At 38.0% G+C, this 13,722-nt stretch overlaps 2 protein-coding genes across 3 annotated transcripts in view; one reads left to right on the top strand and one right to left on the bottom strand.

The window, feature by feature from the left end:
* The window catches only part of Fbxl7_1 (F-box/LRR-repeat protein 7), a 280,685-nt gene that overhangs the window by 111,885 nt on the left and 155,078 nt on the right, over positions 1–13,722 (top strand). The window lies entirely within an intron of this gene.
* The window catches only part of Npr1_0 (atrial natriuretic peptide receptor 1), a 144,819-nt gene that overhangs the window by 109,673 nt on the left and 21,424 nt on the right, over positions 1–13,722 (bottom strand). The gene's annotated exons all lie outside the window — the stretch shown is intronic.

Genomic DNA, 13,722 nt, shown 5'->3' with positions numbered 1-13,722 from the left:
AAATCTAAAGATTTCATTGATTTATGAAATTAGGTCAACGACATTCTTCATTCCTGGTAGTTTAATAGAGCTATAACCTCCATTCCAGAAGTTGTATGTATAAACTGTGAAGTCCCATGGGTTCAACGGATAGGATAGGATAAGATAGGATAGGTTAAGGGGTAGGTTTCCGCAGATGCAGAGAATCTCACACTAGACAGATTCGACGGTCCGCGACACTCGGAAAACTCCTAACGGATCTCAAAGACCCCTATGATACGACAAAGCGCCTGGACTCTATTATAAAGTTCTTAAGTCGGCTAATGTTCATTCCAGTTACTTCGCTTCGGGTTCACCGAAGATATGCCTACCGAGGTGCTTTAACCTAAGACTGGCGAAAGCTGGACTTTGAAGGAGGAAGTGCTTGGATGATACCACCTCACCTTCCTCCAAACAGCTTTGGCAATTACTTCTAACTTTGATCCCTAGCCTCACCGCGTGTGTGTCTATTGTAATCCCTCAAATGATCGCTTAGAGAAGAGCGTTACTAAGAGACAGTAGCCGTAAAGACAGTTTTCGAACCACTATGGAACAGAGAGACCTCGTAACTGCGCAGGTGCTGTTTGTTCTCCAGCACGGTCCACGGTGTACCCACACGTTTCCACTCCGGCGACAATGTTGCTAGGGTACCCTCCCTTGAAAACTGATCCGCTTTGCAGTTTCCAGTAAATCCGCGGTGATCGGGTACCCACGCAAGTCGGATTATAAAGTAGTTCGAAGCTACTGATAACGATGTTAGGAAATTCCTTACTAGCTTAGAGCATACTATCATCTAATCCAAGGACAGTACAGCCGCTCTGCTATGGTCAATGGATAAATTTGATAAACTTCATTATTCAGAACAGTTTCGTCATACTAAGATTCAGAAGCAAGAGTGAAGTATTTCTTAAGTCTTGCTTATTTCAAAAAATAAATTTGTATTCTTTTAGAATGAACGGTGTTCGGGGTTATTATCGAAATTAAATTTTTAGGAAACCTCAACCTAACCTATCATATAAGTTAAATGTCCTCCAATCCATTCGTTTGCCCTTCCATCAATCAATCAGCTCTTTTATACACTTTTTCATCCACATCATCACTTCGCTATTCCATCATAAATCTGGTCATCATTCCATTCTCAGTTTCTTCATACACAATACCTACAACTTTCTCATCGCCTTTAAAAAAAAACTTGCTTTTATAGCTCAGAGTCAATGCTATGTTCACTCCGACAAACTATTTGTTTACTCAAAGCCTCTGCGAGTGAAATGCATTTAAATATGTACACAAAAGATCCGTTTTCTCATTTCTGCTATAAAATTCAGTTATTCGTAATTTCGCAGAAATGCCTTCCGTCAGGGTTGTCTTACATTACTTACACTTTCTCCTCAACCTTTCTTTTAACGAAGTGCAACTATTTCCCCGCGGTAGCGTGAAGCAAAGCATTACAATGCACACTTTAAAATAAATGAATTCGTTTTCGAATTGCAAAGTCGTGTTGATGCAATTCTGCCAACGATGTGGCAGATAAAAATGTGAAATGTGCGACCCCACTCCAGCAAAATTAGACTCGAACAAAAGGGCGCGCTTAACAAAGAAGGGATTTTTTGTATTATTTATTGCATGCCTTCCGCCTTTTTTCTCAAGTATGCATGTGGTGGTGCAATAATATTATTTTGTTCATTTGCGGGTGTTAAGCAGTGCAACTGCATATTGTATGTGCGAGCGTTTAAATGCTGTAAGTTTTGTGGTCTAGTTACAGGCGTTCGCCGCTTAAGTTGAATTTATTGCAGAATTTTCATTTAATTTAATTCAAACTGTACTTTTCGTATAAATTTGCATAAAAGTTCACAGTTAAATGCACATTCGAGTTTATATGCATGCATGTTTGTTTGTTCATGAGTATATTTTGTGCTTTTCATGTGAGTTTATGTTTGTTTACTGGTATGTTACGTATACGCCCTGTTGACTATTGGTGCAAAACACAATAAAGTCTCCACCTTTCCTATAATAGAATTTATACAAATTAGTTTACATAAAAATTTGCGAGATTATCAGTCGACTCGGATGTCCTCAATAATTAAAATAGAATAAGCCAAGCGTACATACAAAAGGTGTAAACCAAAAAGTCGCGATCTCATTGCCTCAGGCTGTGTTTTTTATACACATGGAATGTTTATGGTTTCATTGTTTCATTATGGACACTTTTCTGGGTTTTATCAATTTTTTTACTCTCGCAACAAAGTTGCTAAGATAGTATTATAGTTTTGTTCACATAACGGTTGTTTGTAACACCCAAAACTAAACGAGTTAAATATAGGGTTATATATACCAAACTGATCAGGGTGAAGAGTGGAGTTCAAATCCGGGTGTCTGGCTGTCCGTCCATCTGTGCAAGCTGTAACTTGAGTAAAACTTAAGGTATCTTTATGAAATTTTTCACACTTGTTTCTTGCACCATAGGAAGGTTGCTTTCGAAAATGGTCAAAATCGGACCACTGCCACGCCCACAAAATTGCGAAAACCGAAAACACATAACATGCCATAAAGGATCGCCCTACTAAGTTTTTTGCACATATCTCGTAAACTACTAAAGCTATATCAACGAGACTTTGAGGATTCGTTTTTTGTCAGGCAAATCATCCAAAAATGGAGGAAATCGGATTATAACAAGCGCACCTCCCATACAAAGGTTATGTTGAAAACTACTAAATATGCTTTAATTCAGTAAGGGAAAAAACCAGGAATCTTAAATCTCACTATAAAGAAGGTACAGAAGGGCTCCACCCAAATTGGTATACAAAATATTAAATGGGTGTGGCTCCGCCCACTTATTGGTCAAAAACTCTATCTCCGAAACTACTCGACCAATATCAATGGAATTTGGTTTGTGATATTTTCCTTGGATCGAAATGATAAGTTGTGAAAATAGGCCAAATCGGTTTACAACCACGCCTACTTCCTATATACCAGAACTTTGAAGAAGATCGGAATCGTTTACTTTACAATATATGTATAAAGTAAGCACTAGTGAAGATATCGGAACAGAACTTTGCATAAATACTTCATTTATAGTGTGGCAGCCCCTTTCAAAAATCGCCGAAATCGGACCATAGGTTTTTAAGGCCCCGTATACGGAATATGAAGACCTCGGTGCTTCTAACCTAATATTAGGTTATAACATATATATGACGAATATGTGGGTCAAATTGCGGGTTATATTAATAAAATTAAATAAATAAATTGCGAGAGTATAAAATGTTCGGTCACAACCTTGTTAACGGACGGTAGTTTTGTTCCGAAAATGAACTATATCCATTTCCTTCTAAAAAATCCAGCATTGCGAATATTTCCTGTATTACGTTTAAAATATTATTAGTAGAATCGTAACTCCGATGAGCTTTTCTTTAACCGGGATTTTCAGTTTTAGCATGGGCTTGGGACCAAAAACCTCAAAACATGTTTGCTGATGGTAGATAATTTATACTGTTCACTTTCTAACACTGAGAACTATCAATTCCATAATTTACTACAAAAACAGTTAAAAAATCAGTTCAATTTCATTAGTTATTTAAGATTATAAACACATAAAAATACAAGTATAGCAAAGGAAATTAGGTTAGGTCGAGGGATAGATCTACGCATCTACAGAGTATCTCACTTAGACAGCGTATACTGTCCTTTGTGACACCCAAATACTTCTAACGGATTGCCAAGACCCTCATTATTCGAGAAAGTACTTGGACTCTGTTATAAAGTTCTTAAGTCGGGTAATTTCGTTTTGAGTTACTTCGCTGGGTTTGCCGAAGGTGTGTCTACCGAGGTGTTTTAACCTGAAGAAGAAGAAAGAAGTGCTTGGATGATTCCTCTTCGCCTTCCTCTAAACAACTTTGGCAACTTGCGTCTGGCTTGATTCATAATCTCAGCGCATGCGTGTCTATTGGACAGTACCAACTCCAATGATAGCGGCGGGATAAGCCTTCCTAAGCGACAAAAGCCGTTTTCGGTTAGAAGGACCTCGCTACTGCACATTTGCTGGTTGTTTTCCAGCGTTTCATTCGAGCTCATTCGAAGTCAGTGTGCCCAACGCTTTTTTAGTGCAAGTTGACCACGGACCCTCTCGCTTCCATTCCGACATCAATGTTGCTAGGATACTCTCTCTTGGAAGTTGGTCCGCTTTGCGCTTTCTAGGGACTCCACGGTGACCGTGTACCCACACGAGTTGGATGACAAAGTAGTTCGAAGTTACTGATGAGGACGTTAGACACTCCCTAACTAGCTCAGAGCGTACTGTCATCGAATTCAAGGCTTTCATGGCATTTAAGAAAATTAAAAATAGTAATATTTACACCAAACTACAGAACTCCAAAATAACTATTTCCCGCTAAAAAAAAAACAACTCTATCATAATAAACGTAGAACTAACGACAGAACCAATCAGCAGTGACTCTTTCAATTCCCAAAGTTAGGCGGTAAAAAACAAGTAATAATAATAACAAGTCAAATTTTGTTATCAAAACACGGTACATTTGAAATGAATGATTTGCTTCGCTTTGACTTATCTAAAGTACTCATAGTTGCCAGGCTATTTTTAGATATACATAAATACTCATTGACATTCCTGTCGCTTCAACTCAATTGAGCTGATTAAAAATAAATATTAGAAGCACTCACAAATATAAATGTATATGTACGAGTATATCCACTTAAACGAGTGGGCGGAGCGATTGAGATGTAGCAGACTTTTATTATTTTTACATTTTACCTCATTGGGTATTCAATTAAAAAGAGTAGAAGGCATACACTTATCACAAATTTAATAATGTTTTCCTTCACACAGTTGGTTTCAGTTCAGTTGTTTGCTAGACTTAGACTGTACATTTCTATAAGGGTTCGCTTGAACGCTGGTCCAGAATTGAAACATACTCGCTACACCTCGGTGCCGGAAATGTAATTAGAGACCGACAGTGAATAATATTTTTTAGATCAAGTAGAGATTAGTTTTAGTTGAGATCAGTCTAAGCTTTCGACTTAGCTGATATACGAATATGGAAATAAATGCGAGTTTTCAACCGATTTCATGAACATAAGGCTCATACACTCTTTTTCGAGTGTTCCCTTTGGAAAACTCTATTTTGAAAATCTTTAAAATTTGTATTGGGAGAATACACTTGGATGTCCAAACAATTTATACCATATCTCACATTTTCGAGTTCACCACACTAGAAACCAATTCGTCATCAAAAAAGTCGAATTGTTTGTTCCCAACGCATCGACCATTGTAGCTGAGAACAACAACAATGAAGTCATGACGGGGGAAAAACGCAAACCCTAAACCAATAGAGTTAACAGCATTTATACGCACTCAAGTGGCAGATACTTAGACACGGCAGATACAAAAACGAAAAATATAAAAAAAAATAGTAAAAACCAACGGAACACATGTTTATATCACCAACTACATTTGTGGCGACTGTTTACTTTGCTACTTAATTTTTTCACTTTTATATATTTCTTTTTTTCAATGTTGTCGTTTTTGTTGTTGCTAGCAATATGGTGTTGGAATCGTTATCAGCTTGAATGTCATATTGTATGGCAGAGCTGACAGTTATTTGTTGTGGTCTAAAACGAATTGAACGTTTATCAGTGCTACAGAAACGTGTGTACGTAGATATGTGTGAAATATTATTGAATAGAGATCCTACCCACTAAATCAGTAGAGAAAATTAAAAATGTCCAAACTGTGTTTAGGTTCAAAGTGTTTCAACGCCTCTCTGGGTCCACTAAATCAGTAGATAAAATTAAAAATGTCCAAACTGTGTTTAGATTCAAAGTGTTTCAACGTCTTTGTGTCTCTCGAATTTTTGAATATTATATTCCGTCGCAGACTAAACTATATTGTTTCTTTAGGTTAATTCAGATCACATCTTTCCAAGTATCTTGAAAGTGTCAGCGCTCTAGAATTATTAATAATTAATTGAAAGCTAACAACTGCATGTCTCACTCTAGGCTGACGTTCCGACTCCAACAAATCCGTTTTATTTATATTTATTGATATGCTCATAGATGTAACACTTGATAACATTACATTAACCTTGATTATCCGCCCGTTTTTAGTTCATGGTAGGCGCTTACCTCTACTATCTCATTATATATAATATTCAATAAGCGTTACACACGCCAATTGAATCCATTTTATCAGTTATACATTTCTTATCTAGATAAGACTAGACAGCACGTGCTATTTATGCTCATATCTCTGCTGATATAGAGTACATTTTCAAAACTTTCGAAACATTATATTTTATTTATCATTAGAACTATTAATCATTTAGTTCGATGAGACACTGTGGGAATTATGGACTCCGTTTAGACAGTTTATGTTAAATTTTGAAGCATAGTTTACACAAGCCTTAAACCATAGAGTCTATTTATTTTTAGAAAAACTTATTAATTTATCTGAAATGCATGAATCCAATGATATTATTACAGTTAGAATGGCAATTTAAACTCCTTAAAAATAGTATTGTTTGCTTTATTCGTTGATTGCCGCTTTAACTCCTTTTCAAACAGCCAAATTAATTGAACAATTAAAATTTAATTGAGAAATCAGTTTTGATACTACTGTCATGTGGCGTGAACAACAATTCGCAGACAAAGAACTTATATATAATTGCAAATATGGTCTTTGTCGCAGAGTTGCATTTAATTTTCAGGTCGATTAATATGCAATTTAAAATTAATGTAGAAAAATGAGATTTTTATTTGTAAATCGATCTAAATCAGCGTTTTAATCGTGCAGAGAGCGTTTAATTGATCAATTAGCTCCTGTGCGAAAAGGCTATAACTCTACTAACTTTAAAGCAGTCAACGTGAATGTCCATTACTTAATCATTGCTAAAATATATTAAATTTACAAATACAAAATACCTAAGTAAACATAATGTACACCAAAACAGATTATAAGTATCTTTCTGACGTTGTTCGAAGTTTATTCATTTTTGGCTTTCTATCACTGTTTCGTCCTCAAAACTTTCCACTGTTTACAAATGTACATGTCTATGTATATATATATTCATAAATTTCTATCAATATCTCTGCACACGAATATTTGCCTTGATAATACTTCAATATTATCTAAATAATGATTATAACATTTTTCATAACCCCAAATGGTTTGACAGTAAAATTAAATTAATTTATTTTAATTTAATAAATAAAATATTTTTGAGTGACGTTATCTGATTCTGGTAATTTTCAAGTTATTTTTGCATATTTATATTTAAAACATTTTTGCCCGGCCAGTAGGTGTGATAGCTCCCTATATGTTCCCTAAATATTCTCCCTAAATATTCATTAATAATATTGAAATTGGTGGGTGCAGAGAGAGTTTACCGTATGATACAGCAATAATTACTTTATGCTACATAGCAGTCTTTGAAAACCCAGAATTAAATCAATCAAGAGGATCGAATCATAGCTAAAGCTTGCTGAAAACAAAGTTCTTATGAATACTGGTTCAAGCACTTTATATAGATGAATATCCAAAGAGAGAGGGAGATAGAGAGAGAATGTTAGGTTAATAACCTCAGTAAATATACTTTTAAATAAGTAATTTATATTTTACAAATAATTTATTTTTAATGGAACTATATTTTGTAATTAGCTCTAATGCATTGGCTTGAAATAGAAATCACCGTAAATCTTACTGCTGACAGCGACATTAACATTTATTTACAATTGACTCATTTTGAATAATTACGAAAAAATAGTCTCAGTTTATAATTAGCTTACGGGAATGCAAAAATAAACACAGAAATTCGCCGGATGATAAACGAGGCATTTGCGATATTGAAAAATGCTTAATTTTCGACATGTCGGTCATAAGTGTTATGCGATTATTATTTTTGGAGCTGTCACAGATAATTAATTAAAGTGACAGCAATTTTGCATGCTTATTTCTCATCGATTAACTACTCAGCCGAAAAGCTTATGCACGATGACTATTCCACAAAGTTAGGGAAATAAGGAGAATATATATAATTTTTCAAAGTCTCTCCAAGTGATGCCATAGTCGACAAGCAACATTCAAATACCTCCAGCGTTAATTTGGAAAATTTGAAAGGGACCTATATATCTTTTATTTTCATTTGAAAACGGTTCGATTGTTTTTGTGATACTGTTGTCTTTTTTGTGACTGGGCAGACTGTTTTCACCAGAATTCATCTTTCTTCCAAGCACCCTTCTTGGTTTTGAGTTTCATACTACTCACTATCTTTTATATTGTTAACTTACTACTTCTCTCATTAGTTTGGTTATCAAACTTTGCCTCAAACAAAAAGTAATTAATACATTTTAAGCTTTTAATAATCGAACTTTTCACAGTTGCGTATATTTTCATTAACTTTTTGTTGCAACAAATTAACAAATTACTTTATTGTTTGTCTTCCTACTGCCCGTATATGATTCGCAAAGTCAATGTAAATAACTAAAGTGTTTGTTGAAAAATAATTTAGGTGTACCAAGAAACACTTCAAAATATGTGCAATAAAATTACTAAGGGGAGGACGTTGCCATTACATTTTCAATATTTCAAGCATATTAATATACATACATACTATGTCTATCAATTGTGTCTTATCAATTTAATTAAATTAGAGTTATCTATAAATAGACGATATTTAAGTGTATGTATAAATTCTCAAGTGTTCTTATGGGGGAATTTAAATTACGTTCTTTGTATTTTTCATCGAAAGAAAACGTTATGAATATTAAATATTATGATGTTTAATTAAGTACATGTTCTGCATTATGTCAGTAAAAGTCAAATAAGCTACCGGTTGAGTATACTCCTGTTGATGTAGTGGTCAGAGAAGCGCTCTCCACCTCTCAAGAACTGTTTGGTTCATTACTTTTTTTGACTGTTCTCGGTAGCATTGTAAAAGCACATTATAATAACCAGAAATTTGGGGTGTTCAAAAACGAATATATATTATATTTATTAAAGTCTTCGGCATTTTATATCTATTACCAAATAAATTAACTATTGAGTACGACCTATGGGCACTAGAATGTCAATATTTCGACACCCGTTAAGAAGCTCAATTAATTACTAAAAACGATATACACTGGTGGTCACATAATTAAAGACACTCAGTTTTCTTTTAAAATATTGGTTTATTTTATAATTTAAAAGCGACATATTTTTTTAAACTTCATCTACCATATTTATTATCTTCTAAGGTATAGATTTATTGAAAATTTAACGAACAAATTGTTTCCCATCTGAACCAAATAAATTAAACTTGGATTCATCGCTCAACAGTATTTGTTTCCAAAACTCTAAGGGTTTTCCGATATACTCCTTTGCAAATTTAATACGACTCTTTAAGTTTTTGTTTGATACGTGCAGTTTTTTTCTTGCGATTCAAGAAGACGACATCTGATGGTTCGTGTTGATACATCGTTGGTCAGTTGATCCTTTATCATGCCAAGAATTTGCCTGGAAGTTAAAAAAGGATTCGCCTTGCAAACTCTACAAATTACACGATCGTCCTTTGAAGTAGTTTTTCTGGGCCGTTGTTTTCTTATTTTACTCCCTGTCCTCCGTAAATAATCAATGCATTGTGAACCATTGATTTTGAGCATAAAAGTTCCTTCGCTACGGCTCTAATAGACATTTTTTCCTTCACGTACTTGTATATAATCATTTTCCTCAATTCTGGAGTACAACTCTTTTTTCGACCCATATCTAAGAGTTATTTTATTTGATATTGAATATTTAGTTAATATACAAATGATTTATACAACTTACCGCAAGTTTTTGTGTTAAAATAATAAAATATCCAATAAAAAAAATTGGTGTCCTTAATTATGTGACCAAGCACCAGCACACTCAAAATACAATAAATTCATCAAACCGCCGAATTTTAGTAAAAGTGTCTAAATTTGTCACTCAAAAACGTGCTACATTTTTGAGCACAGTTATAATATACCGTTGCAATTTACAGTGGGTCTCTAGGCGAAAATTTAGTGCTAAAAACATTGAACTGAAACGCGTATTTTCTTCTTCTTCTTAACTGGCGTAGAAACCGCTTACGCGGTTATAGCCGAGTCCACAACAGTGCGCCACGCATCTCTCCTTTTGGCGGTTTGGCGCCAATTGGTAATACCAAGTGAAGACAGGTCCTTCTCCACCTGGTCCTTCCACCGGAGTGGAGGTCTCCCTCTTCCTCGGCTTCCACCAGCGGGTACTGCATCGAAAACTTTCAGAGCTGGGGCACTTTCATCCATTCGAACAACATGACCCAGCCAGCGTAGCCGCTGTTTTTTTATTCGCTGGACTATGTCTATGTCGTCGAACAACACATACAGCTCATCATTCCATCTTCTGCGGTATTCGCCGTTGCCAATGTTTAAGGGACCGTAAATCTTCCGCAAAACCTTTCTCTCGAAAACTCCTAGTGCCGTCTCATCGGATGTTGACACCGTCCACGCTTCTGCACCATAAAGTAGGACGGGAATGATGAGGGACTTGTAGAGTTTAGTTTTTGTTCGTCGAGAGAGGACTTTACTTTTCAATTGCCTACTCAGTCCATAGTAGCACCTGTTGGCAAGAGTGATTCTGCGTTGGATTTCAAGGCTGACATTATTATCGGTGTTAATGTTGGTTCCTAGGTATACGAAATTATCTACAACTTCAAAGTTATGACTGTCAACAGTGACGTGGGAGCCAAGACGCGAATGCGCTGACTGTTTGTTTGATGACAGGAGATATTTCGTCTTGTCCTCGTTCACCACCAGACCCATTCGCTTCGCTTCCTTATCCAGGCGGGAAAAAGCAGAACTAACGGCGCGGGTGTTGTTTCCGATGATATCAATATCATCGGCGAACGCCAGGAGCTGTACACTCTTGTAGAAGATTGTACCATCTCTATTTAGCTCTGCAGCTCTTATAATTTTCTCCAGCATCAAGTTAAAGAAGTCGCACGATAGCGAGTCACCTTGTCTGAAACCTCGTTTGGTATCGAACGGCTCGGAGAGGTCCTTCCCAATCATGACGGAGCTTTTGGTGTTGCTCAACGTCAACTTACACAGCCGTATTAGTTTTGCGGGGATACCAAATTCAGACATCGCGGCATAAAGGCAGCTCCTTTTCGTGCTGTCGAAAGCAGCTTTAAAGTCGACAAATAGATGGTGTGTGTCGATCCTTTTTTCACGGGTCTTCTCCAAGATTTGGCGCATGGTGAATATCTGGTCAGTTGTTGATTTTCCAGGTCTAAAGCCACACTGATAAGGTCCAATCAGTTTGTTGACGGTGGGCTTTAGTCTTTCACACAGTACGCTCGATAGAACCTTATAAGCGATGTTAAGGAGGCTTATCCCACGATAGTTGGCGCAGATTGTGGGGTCTCCCTTTTTGTGGATTGGGCAGAGTACACTGAGATTCCAATCGTCGGGCATGCTTTCTTCCGACCATATTTCGCAAAGAAGCTGATGCATGCACCTTATCAGCTCTTCGCCGCCGTATTTGAATAGCTCGGCCGGCAATCCATCGGCCCCCGCCGCCTTGTTGTTCTTCAAGCGGGTAATTGCTATTCTAATTTCTTCACGGTCGGGCAATGGAACATCTGTTCCATCGTCGTCGATTGGGGAATCGGGTTCGCCATCTCCTGGTGTTGTACTTTCACTGCCATTCAGCAGGCTGGAGAAGTGTTCCCTCCACAAACACAGTATACTCTGGTCATCAACCACTAGATCACCGCTGGGGGTCCTACAGGAGTGTGCTCCGGTCTTGAAACCTTCAGTTAGTCGCCGGATCTTTTCGTAAAATTTTCGAGCATTACCCCTGTCGGCCAGCTTGTCAAGCTCTTCATACTCACGCATTTCTGCCTCTTTCTTTCTTTTTCTGCAAATGCGTCTCGCTTCCCTCTTCAGCTCTCGGTATCTTTCCCATCCCGCTCGTGTTGCGGTCGATCGCAACATTGCGAGGTAGGCAGTCTGTTTTCTCTCCACTGCGAGACGACAATCCTCATCATACCAGCTGTTTTTTTGGCTTTTCCGAAAGCCAATGGTTTCGGTTGCAGCTGTACGTAAGGAGTTTGATATGCCGTCCCACAGCTCCCTTATACCGAGATGCTGATGAGTGCTCTCAGAGAGCAGGAGTGCAAGTCGAGTAGAAAATCGTTCGGCTGTCGGTTGTGATTGCAGCTTCTCGATGTCGAACCTTCCTTGTGTTTGTTGACGTGTGCGCTTTTCTACACAGAGGCGGGTGCGTATCTTAGCTGCTACAAGATAGTGGTCCGAGTCGATGTTGGGACCACGAAGCGTACGCACATCAAAAACACTGGAGACATGTCGTCCATCTATCACAACATGATCGATCTGGTTGCGAGTGATTCGATCCGGGGACAGCCAAGTAGCTTGATGGATTTTCTTATGCTGGAATCTAGTACTACATACGACCATATTTCGGGCCCCGGCGAAGTCGATCAGCCTCAGACCGTTTGGTGATGTTTCGTCATGGAGGCTGAATTTTCCGACTGTTGTGCCAAAGACACCTTCTTTACCCACCCTAGCGTTGAAATCGCCAAGCACGATTTTGACATCGTGGCGGGGGCAGCGCTCATAGGTACGTTCTAGGCGCTCATAGAAGGTATCTTTGGTCACATCGTCCTTCTCTTCCGTCGGGGCGTGGGCGCAAATCAGCGATATGTTGAAGAACCTCGCTTTGATGCGGATTGTGGCTAGACGTTCATCCACCGGAGTGAATGCCAGGACTCGACGACGGAGTCTCTCTCCCACCACGAATCCCACACCGAATTTGCGCTCCTTTATATGGCCGCTGTAGTAGATGTCACAAGGACCCACCTTCTTCCGTCCTTGTCCCGTCCATCGCATTTCTTGGATTGCGGTGATGTCAGCCTTTACTCTTACGAGGACATCAACCAGCTGGGCAGAGGCACCTTCCCAGTTAAGGGTCCGGACATTCCAGGTGCATGCCCTTAAATCATAGTCCTTTATACGTTTGCCGTGGTCGTCATCAAAAGGGGGGTTTCTCATCCGAGGCCTGTGTTTCTTATTCACTGGTTATTCGTTTTTATGTGGTGGGTCCCAAGCCCTACGCACAACCGCATAAGCGGGATTCGCCTTCTCACTTCCAGACGGATGTCTGTTGGCTACCCAGAGGATACTTGGTCTAAGACCGGAAGTTGTGAGCTGCTTGAGCCACATGTAAAAGAATCGTTCCTGGCCACTCCCAACTGAATGGCAGTCAGCAACTTTCCTCACTTACGTGAACTTCTACATATGACCCCATCCTCGCGTGTTTTACTCAACTTTATTTTGTCCCTAATTATGTGGCCACCAGCGTACATACATACACATTTATATGAAAAATCAGAGGCAAGCGCGTGCAATAAATCTAAGCGAAGCAATTTACAATGAGTCATCTAAGCTTGGTGTCTATAGGGTGTTAATCGATCACTTGGTAGTAACGACAGTAGACAGTTGATAAGCCGAAAATAAAAAAGTTGTTACGTTATTTTAATTTTTGTACTCTCGCAACCTGTTGCACAGAGTATTATAGTTTTGTTCACATAACGGTTGTTTGTGTCACCAAGAAATAAAAGAGTTAGATATGGGGTTATGTATATTTAAATGATCAAGATGACGAATGGATTTGAAATCCGGATGTTTGTCCGT

This window comes from Zeugodacus cucurbitae, chromosome 2, assembly GCF_028554725.1.
Source record: "Zeugodacus cucurbitae isolate PBARC_wt_2022May chromosome 2, idZeuCucr1.2, whole genome shotgun sequence".
Taxonomy (NCBI): domain Eukaryota; kingdom Metazoa; phylum Arthropoda; class Insecta; order Diptera; family Tephritidae; genus Zeugodacus; species Zeugodacus cucurbitae.
Note: the sequence above shows the minus strand (reverse complement) of the source record. Positions and strands in the feature narration are given on the sequence as shown.